This window comes from Mytilus edulis, chromosome 11 (genome assembly GCF_963676685.1).
Source record: "Mytilus edulis chromosome 11, xbMytEdul2.2, whole genome shotgun sequence".
Lineage (NCBI taxonomy): Eukaryota > Metazoa > Mollusca > Bivalvia > Mytilida > Mytilidae > Mytilus > Mytilus edulis.
The window spans coordinates 40,851,898-40,861,521 of record NC_092354.1 but is presented as its reverse complement, the minus strand read 5'-3'; the positions used below and the strand labels follow the sequence as shown (position 1 = coordinate 40,861,521).

General features: G+C 33.4%; 1 long non-coding RNA gene across 1 annotated transcript; it reads right to left on the bottom strand.

Annotated features, from left to right (window-relative positions):
• Positions 1-3,121: 3,121 nt before the first annotated feature.
• LOC139495584 (uncharacterized) lies at positions 3,122-7,158 on the bottom strand. The gene is made up of 4 exons (XR_011657401.1): positions 7,024-7,158; positions 6,270-6,315; positions 5,615-5,897; positions 3,122-4,224 (listed from the first exon to the last, which is right to left on the bottom strand). It is a non-coding gene; the product is annotated as an uncharacterized lncRNA (long non-coding RNA).
• Positions 7,159-9,624: the final 2,466 nt, after the last annotated feature.

Here is a 9,624-nt window from a genome sequence, read left to right as displayed (position 1 = left end):
AAAAAAGGTTAAATATCATTGACCTCTGATATTGTTCGATCAAATATCAGCATAACGAATCATTCGATTAATTGCGTAATAGTGGTGTCGACATTCAGAGTACTCACCTGGGTTGCGTCCAATATCGTAGCGGCTACAAAGGGCTACGTAGATGTATGACTATTGAACGTGTAGCTAGCCTAGCTGCAACATAGATATAGATAGCAGCTAGACTAGCTACTCGTTCAGTAGACAAATATCTACGTATCACTACGTAGCTGCTACGATATTGGACGCAACCCTGGTCTCTCATAACGGTGTATACTCTTGTGACACCATTCAATACCATTCATGTATCCCCTGTTTTTTTTTCTCACCTTAACCAGCGATCTATGCCACAGTGTCGAATACAGTGAATGCATGGAAAACAGGCAATGCATATGTTTTTCTTGTTCTAAAAAGTTAGCAAGCTCATGAATTGAAATGTATACGAAGTGGTTTCCATTGCCAAAGCAACCCATAAATATCAGCTGCGTTGTCACATGAAACAAGTACTAATACATCTGTAACAACTGTAGCAATGATTCTCATCTCGAAAGTGTGTTCATCCATCTGTTTATTTGACAGAAAATGAATGAGCTCTGTTTTGTTTTGATCTACACGTGAGAAGCTCTATCAGTTTCGTGGTTAGCATGTTTGCCTTTGACAACGTCTCCTTGAACTGTCAATCTTTATATTGTCTATAATAGTTACATCTTGTCAATAGTTCTAAAAAGTAAAATCACAAAAATACTGAACTCAGAGGAAAATCAAATCGGAAAGTCCCTTTCCTATTCAACGAACGACGAATAGTATAAACAACTGCTGAGGGAGCTATATCTTTAATTGGTATACAGAACAAGCAGTTCGTTGCTGTCTTCAAGAAATTGATTTCCTATCTCTTCTACCACAGAACCTACATCATGGATAAACGACATTTGAGCTCTTATTTTCTGCTCATGGTCAGTTGTGTTCTCTTCATCAATAAATCGATATATGACTGTCCCTCTGGTATCTTTCGCCCCTCTTCTCAAACTCTTTAGCAAGTCTCGCCATTTCTTTTCAAGCTGATATCCGACTTAACAACATGTTTATTTCATGTGTTCTGTCAGACAGTGAACCATTATTTCTAAGTGCATATGTTTCTTTAGATGCATGATGACGGATCTTTGGAGAGTTAACGTTAAGGATTCGTTTGTAGCTGTTAAATATAAATATCCAAGCAATTATTAGTGTTTCCTGCTTATGAGAGTCGGTTGTTATATATTGTCCATACAACAACATACTAACAAGAGCTACAAGAGATTTTGGAACATAATTTTCCTCACAGTTCACTGGAAAACCAAAATGTAACAATAAACATGTCGCTGCGAATTTTTGTTACTGCTTTATAAATCTGCATTTAGTTTCAGTCAAAGGCTTCATCACCTGTTTTCTGAAACGAGGGTTCTATATTATCTTTGAAAACAAGTTAATTCTCTCTCCCTTGTTTTTATTCCTGAATATCAGGTAAATAAGCTAGCATTAGATATAAGAAGTTGTGTGAGTGCTATTGAGACAAATCTCCATCCAAGTCAAACACGTGAAAGCTCTCTCACAGGCAAACAACCCATAATTTTAAAATGTAAGAAGTCTATTCTTTCATCTTGAATTATGAATTCTGTCTTCAATGTCAACATCTAGATTCCTTATTCGCCTAGAAAAAACCTGACATCTTGAATACTGGTGCTAAATATTCTTTGGTTATGGAATCTTCATTGTAGCTGATGATGTCAGCTAATGCGATTCCATGGCTTATTCGTGCGTCTCTTCCTTATTAAGTCTCATCTTCACTAGAGACTTTTGATGCCTGTCGATAAAGATAAGCAAGACATTGGACATAATATATCGTTTCTTGTACAATGAGGTCCCCAGCACTGAGCTTCTCTAATAAAGTTGTGTACTGAAGCATTTGTACACATTGACTGTGCGGGTGGGTTTCCAGCTCCGATTGTCTTTTTTTTTACATATCATCTGTATCCTTTTGATGTCTTATTTTAGTTCTCTTTAGTTCTGTGTTTAGATGGCAGGTCTTATGCCTTGAGGCATTGTTTTTGTACGTAGTACGTGGAAGACCCCTGCCATCATATTGTGTATACAGATGGGTTGTAGACGGTAAACATGGAAGTTCTTTGTATTTAACGAGATTTCCAGCCATAGTAAAATATCCGGCACCAATATTGATACACTTTGAGGGTCACGGTAGGGCATTGCAGCTATTCATCTGTCATATTTTGACAAATTATACATTTAACATTGAGAATAGAAATAGGGAATATATCAAAGAGACAACAAACTGACCAAAGAGCAGACACTAGCCGAATGCCACCAATAAGTGTTCTATGCAGCGAGAAATTACTGCAACCGGATGTGGTCACCAGCTGGTCCCTATACAAATGGTGTACTAATTCAGAGTAAATGGATGTCACACTAAATTCCAAAGCATATTAATGAACTAAAGTCCAGTCAACCTCTTCAACATTTTGGGACGAACTACCTGGTCTTCGATTATCTGACGCCTCAATAAGTTTAAATCTGTAAGAGCTCATCTTTCAATTGTTATTTAGACTCTTGATTTATCGAAGTGTATGTCTATCTTCATTCCAATATATAATGAAACAGTAGTGTTCACCATATCAATTGAATTTTTATGATCTCCAAAGAAATAAATACCTGATTCTATTACACCATTCTTCTCACTTTTTGCAAATTAAAAGTCAACATTTTTCTTGAATTTTGACATGAAATTTCGACCGGAAGTTAACCAAACTCATCCAAATTGCTGCTTCAGCAACACTGAAACCCATCTAATACGATTCAGATCAGGTAAAACATTAGTTCTTTTAGTTTAAACTAAAAAAATTGAAAGAGAATTAAGAAAAGTTGAAATTTAAACATGCATCCGCCATTTTGGATTTTACCGGAAGTTAACTATATTTCCAGCTTGCCTCCATATCTAAAATTGAAGAGTATAGATAGAAGTATGTTTGAGTAAAATTTGGTGCTTTTAACACGAAGTGCACAATTCCTTCATATATTGCACCTATCTGCTGGACTAATTTGTCTGCAATAACTAGACAAAATGGCGGAAAATTCATATATGTTGCTGATATTGCATCTTTTAAAACCTGCAAATGTAATTACCATTTTTAGCTGACCATCATATAATTAACATTTGTAAATACATAATCTTTATAACCTAATTACAAAAAGTAAACAACAATACTTCTAGAATTAATACAGTTTAATATACTTATGCTTATGACTTCTGCTTACATTAACATGTGTATATCAATAGTGGTTAAATGTACATTATATAGACAAATAATTCATTGTAATATTAATATGACAGAGCAGAGCATGTAATGATTATATAGTGAAGGCAGACACCTTGCAGGCAAAAAACAAACAGGAAGACATTTTTATAAACAAAAAAGATAGTACCTCTTAGATTCTAGAAAATTGTTGAGGAATTTTAACTTTATTTTATTCATTTATACCTCTTAATTGCTACCAATATGAAGATTATATCATGCCTGTATTCATTTCTTGCAAATGAAGAGTGCAATTGCTTCATACTGGCTGAACGCAAATAATATGAATAACATTACAAGCCTTATATTTATATTCTATTTGATCCAATAATAACTTTATTTCTTCTTAATGGCATAAAGCCAACAATGATAGTAATATCATTTATTTCTTGCAAATGAAGAGTATAATTGCTTCATACTAGCTGAACGCTAACAGTATGCATATCATTACAAGCCTTATATTTATATTCTATTCGATCCAATATTAACCTTATTTCTTCTTAATGGCCAAAAGCCAACAATAATAATAATAGCATGTTGACACAATTCAATAGTTACATAATTCAAAAGATAATTTCTTAAATCTAAATGCCTTCATTTGTTCTTTGATCTGGTATACTGCAGTTCCTCTTTTCTTAAGTATAAAAGGATTTATTATGCATTTCTATTAGCTCTATTGATTCAAAAAAAAAAATATCATATAAAAGCTGTAAAACATCTTGCATCCTGATTTCCGTGGAAAATCCTGCTGAAGTCACGTTAAGCATCTCACTGTAAACAAGCAATACTGCATACTTGTTACAGATGAATATAGAATTAGTCCTTTCTCTTTCTTTTTTTTCTTTGTCTTAATCTTAAAATAGAATATCCAGAAAATTACTATCTCACAAAATAAATGGTAAACCAATAAAATCTCCATCGTTAAAGGAACATAGTTTTCATAAATATCACTGAGAAATGAAGGTTTGAGATAAAATGCAATGCATTTTGGGAAAAAATTTGAAAATGCCTTAAACTCTTTTGAAAATATTTTATCCGCAATGATTTTTCAAATTGATCTATACATTGCTCATATGAAACTATGATATAAGTTTTATAAAAACTCTGGCAAGAGAGCACAAAAAATGTAATTTTCCATCTATACTACTGAAGGACGAGACCTATTCCGTTGAGCCACAACTCCTCTGACACCATACAAGGTCTGAAATATTTGCAATATAACGAATGAATGTATAATGTTTGTACTTTCTAAATATGTTTTTGAAACAATCTGTTTAACAGAAAACGCAAATTTTAAAGAAAATATTCAAATTTAGAGACCATTATTGATTGGTTTCTTAAACGCTTTCGTGCATGCTCAGTCGACATACTGTACACACAATTTAAAAACTGTTTTGGTTCAACACTTGCCCAATATTGTACCACGATTTTGCAGGCATCTTCTAGTATATTTAATGTTTCCAAGAGGCATTACTCAATAACATTATTAATCCTCGGCACTGATTTTTGAACTTATCCAAGACATTGCTAATCCTAACTTTGATATGAGTTTTATTATAATCAGGCAAGAATTGTACACTAAAGAGTTCCTTATACACTTTTTTCCAGTTCTAGTGGAAAGATATTCTTGATAAGGCTGATATTTGGTTGATGGTGAGACTATTCTTTCAATATTTTTAAACAATGAATTGAGATGTGATAATGTTTTGTGACTTCACTTTTTGGTATATTCTGAGTTCTGGCATTTTGAACAACCTTATCTAGAAACAGAAATATAGATTTCACCAGTGCAACGAGTGTGATTTGATATTTATGCACTTAATACAGTCACAGTTTTTAAAATATTTAAAAAAAGTGAGGCTTGAAGAGATTTTTAAATAATCACAATTCAACTGTTCAGAGTGAACAAATATCATCATACACGATTTAAAGTGATGAAATCTGTTTCTCTTATGATTTTTATCCTTCCATTTCAAAGATTTGTAGAAAATTGTGTTCTTTATATACAACGTGATCAGACATGGTCATCTTTTAACATGACGTCACAAATACGAAATTTCAGAAGAAACCAAGAAAATTTTACATCATAATAAAATGTCGACCAGTCATTTAACTTGCTAAGATATTTCACTAGTGAGGAAAAATATTTTTTTCACACCAATCAAGAAATGTGAAAATATCACAAAAAATAGAGAAACTAAGATTTATGTACTTTTAAGAAGTGAATGCAAAGGAAATCATACTTCTCTTATTAAGCCTTCACTTTCTAACATTTCAGTAATGCATGAAGGTCCAGGATCCTCTGTTTGCAGCAGCTGTATTGTTATATCTATAATCTTGTGCGTTTCCAGTAAATTCGTCAATGGCCATCTGGTTATTTTGGGAGTGGATTTAGTTGGATTGTTAAGAAATTCCCTCCCCCATGTATATTCTTGGAAATTCAAAAACATCTCATTTTCATGACGGCGTTTCTGACCATTTCAATCCTGCTATCATCGTAGTGCTGTTGGCATATTATAGGTATACCTATTCAAGAAAATTATATCATTAGTGTTATTGCCTTCTAATGCTTTTAGTTTTAAGTTTTGTATGGCTTGATTGATTTGTTTATATAATTGTTTTTGGAGGCATTGTTATTATAGATTGACATAAATAGGCAGAACTTCTCCAGTTTGTATACTTGATACTTAAATATTATTGTATGTTAGGTATAACGCAGATTATAATGTGTACGAGCTGAAGCTGTCAGGGGGTGTTCACCATTCAATCATACTTTACATTAGTACAGCTATTATTTTATAACATCTAAGAGTCCAACATATTTCTTGATATTCCTAACCGGAAGATTATATCGACAAAAGAAGAAGTATACTTAACAACAGCATTATTTTCACTTACCTGTGTATTATATGACGTATTTTTTTTCTTCCAATTTAATGTTTTTCTATAAAAAAAAAAAAAAAAACAACATTTCACAGCAGTTTTATACTTTTACTTTGATACTTCATCCCTTATTTTTATTAACTTTGTATTTACATTGTACCACATATCAAATTTATTCGTTCATTGTGTGCTTATTTGTGTCACTCCGATTTTTGATTGAGTTAAGTCATTCCAATTGATATTTTATAGTGTGTCTTTCTATGTTGTGACGTTACACTACTGTTTCAGAAAAGGGAAAAGGTTTGATACCATTAAAACGTTTAATCCAGCTGCAATGTTTTGCACATGTCCTAAGTCAGGAATCTGATGTTCAGTGGTTGTCGTTTGTTTATGTGGTTCATAAGTGTTTCTCGTTTCTCGCATTATATATAGATAAGACCGTTGGTTTTCCCGCTTGAATGGTTTTACACAAGTAATTTTTGAGGCCCTTTATAGCTTGTTGTTTGGTGTGAGCCGAGGTACCGTGTTTAAGACCGTACCGTGACTTACAATGGTTTACTTTTTTAAATTGTGACTTGGATAGAGAGTTGTCTCATTGGCACTCATACCATCTCTTCCTATATATATACGTATGTGTGCTGTTTGGTCTATTTGGTTCAAATCAAGGTTATATACATGAATGCATTCATGCTTTAAAATCGGAATACAAAGCAATGGTAGTAAAAAAATAGACATCCTTTTTTTTAAAACCACATAGGTTGAAACTTACCCGAGGAATAGTGTTAGCTCCTGTTATATCTAAATCAAACAATTCTATTTGGTTTTGACCAGCCTCAGGCAACCAATAATCAGTTGAGAATTTCCTATATTTCCAAGTAACATGGTTAGGACGGTCACAAAAGAGCCTAAAGTAAAAACAAAATATCACATGAGTAAAACAAACTAAACTAGAGGCTCTAAAGAGCCTGTGTCGCTCACCTTGGTCTTGTGCATATTAAATAATGGACACGGATAAATTCATGACATAATTGTGTTTTGGTGATAGTGATGTGTTTGTAGATCTTACTTTACTGAACATTCTTGTTGCTACAAATATCTCTGTCTATAATGAACTTGGCCCAGTAATTACAGTGGAAAATATTTTCTACAAATTTACAAAAATTTATGACAAATGTTAAAAATTAGCTATAAAGGGCAATAACTCCTTAAGGGGTCAATTGACTATTTTGGTCATGTAAACTTATTTGTAGATCTTATTTTGCTGAACGTTATTGCTGTATACAGTTTATCTCTATCTATAATAATATTCAAGATAATGACAAAAAACGGCAAAATTTCCTTAAAATTACCAATTCAGGACAGTAACCTAACAACGGGTTGTCTGATCCATGTGAAAACATCAGGGCAGATAGATCTTGACCTGATAAACAATTAAACTATGTCAGATTTTCTCTTAATGCTTCGGTTTTTGAGTTATAAGCCAAAAACTGCATTTTACCCCTATGTTCTATTATTAGCCGTAGCACTTTTTGGTTGATTGGCCAGGTCACGCCACACATTTTTTAAACAAATTACCCCAATGATGATTGTGGCAAAGTTTAGTTTAATTTGGCCCAGTAGTTTCAGAGAAGAAGATTTTTGTAAAAGATTACTAAGATTTACCAAAGAATGGTTAAAAATTGACTATAAAGGGCAATAACTCCTTCAGGGGTCAACTGACCATTTTGGTCATGCTGACTTATTTGTAAATCTTACTTTGCTGAACATTATTGCTGTTTACCGTTTATCTCTATCTATATTAATATTCAAGATAATAACCAAAAACAGCAAAATTTCCTTAAAATTACCTATTCAGGGGCAGCAACCCAACAACAGATTGTCCGATTCATCTGAAAATTTCAGGACAGGTAGATCTTGACCTGATAAACACTTTTACTGCATGTCAGATTTGCTCTAAATGCTTTGGTTTTTGAGTTATAAGCCAAAAACTGCATTTTACCCCTATGTTCTATTTTTAGCCATGGCGGCCATCTTGGTTGGTTGGCCGGGTCACGCCACACATTTTTTAAACTAAATATCCCAAAGATGATTGTGGCCAAGTTTGGATTAATTTGGCCCAGTAGTTTCAGAGGAGAAGATTTTTGTAAAAGATTACTAAGATTTACGAAAAATGGTTAAAAATTGACTATAAAGGTCAATAACTCCTAAAGGGGTCAACTGACCATTTTGGTCATGTTGACTTATTTGTAAATCTTACTTTGCTGAACATTATTGCTGTTTACAGTTTATCTTTATCTATAATAATATTCAAGATAATAGCCAAAAACAGCAAAAATTTCCTAAAATTACCAGTTCAGGGGCAGCAACCCAATAACGGGTTGTCGGATTCATCTGAAAATTTGAGGGCAGATAGATCTTGACCTGATAAACAATTTTACCCCGTCAGATTTGCTCTAAATGCTTTGGTTTTTGAGTTATAAGCCAAAAACTGCATTTTACCCCTATGTTCTATTTTTAGCCATGGCGGCTATCTTGGTTAGTTGGCCGGGTCACGCCACACATTTTTTAAACTAGATACCCCAATGATGATTGTGGCCAAGTTTGGTTTAATTTGGCCCAGTAGTTTCAGAGGAGAAGATTTTTGTAAAAGTTAACGACGACGGACGACGACGGACGACGGACGACGGACGACGACGGACGACGGACGACGACGACGACGGACGACGACGACGACGGACGCCGGACGCCAAGTGATGGGAAAAGCTCACTTGGCCCTTTGGGCCAGGTGAGCTAAAAAACGTTGCTCGTTTCTGGATCCTGTTTGCTTCTATTATATTAGGTTGATTTTCTAGGCATTTCACTAAGTATGAAATTATAGTCAGGGTCATGTCACATGTGACAGATGGAAACTTCTTACATGGCATCTTTATATAAAGTATTGAGCTATGAACCATCACTTTCAGCAGATTAACATGTTATTATCTTGCAATCTGAGACTCTTTGTCAAGGCATACAATAATTTCTTATTTTTTTTTTTAAATATTTTTTTTTATCTGATATTGTCGGTTGTTTCCCTTATTGCGGCTAATTTGAAGAAAATCTGATCAAAAATGCTCTATTAGTATTAGAAATCAGTTTTTGAAATTTCAAAAACCCCTTTCCAAAAATTTTTGGTTCAGTTCAGATATTTCTGATTATTCCTAATGTTTATTAAAACTTCATTATCCAAGTGATAAGTGTGAGAAAAGTGCAATCATTTCTAAATAGTGTGTACTTTTGCTAAGTATTTCTTGCTATGAACTTTTACATTTTAAATATGATTAATTTATTTATAAAAGAGACTCTAAGCTGTATAAAATACATACCAAAA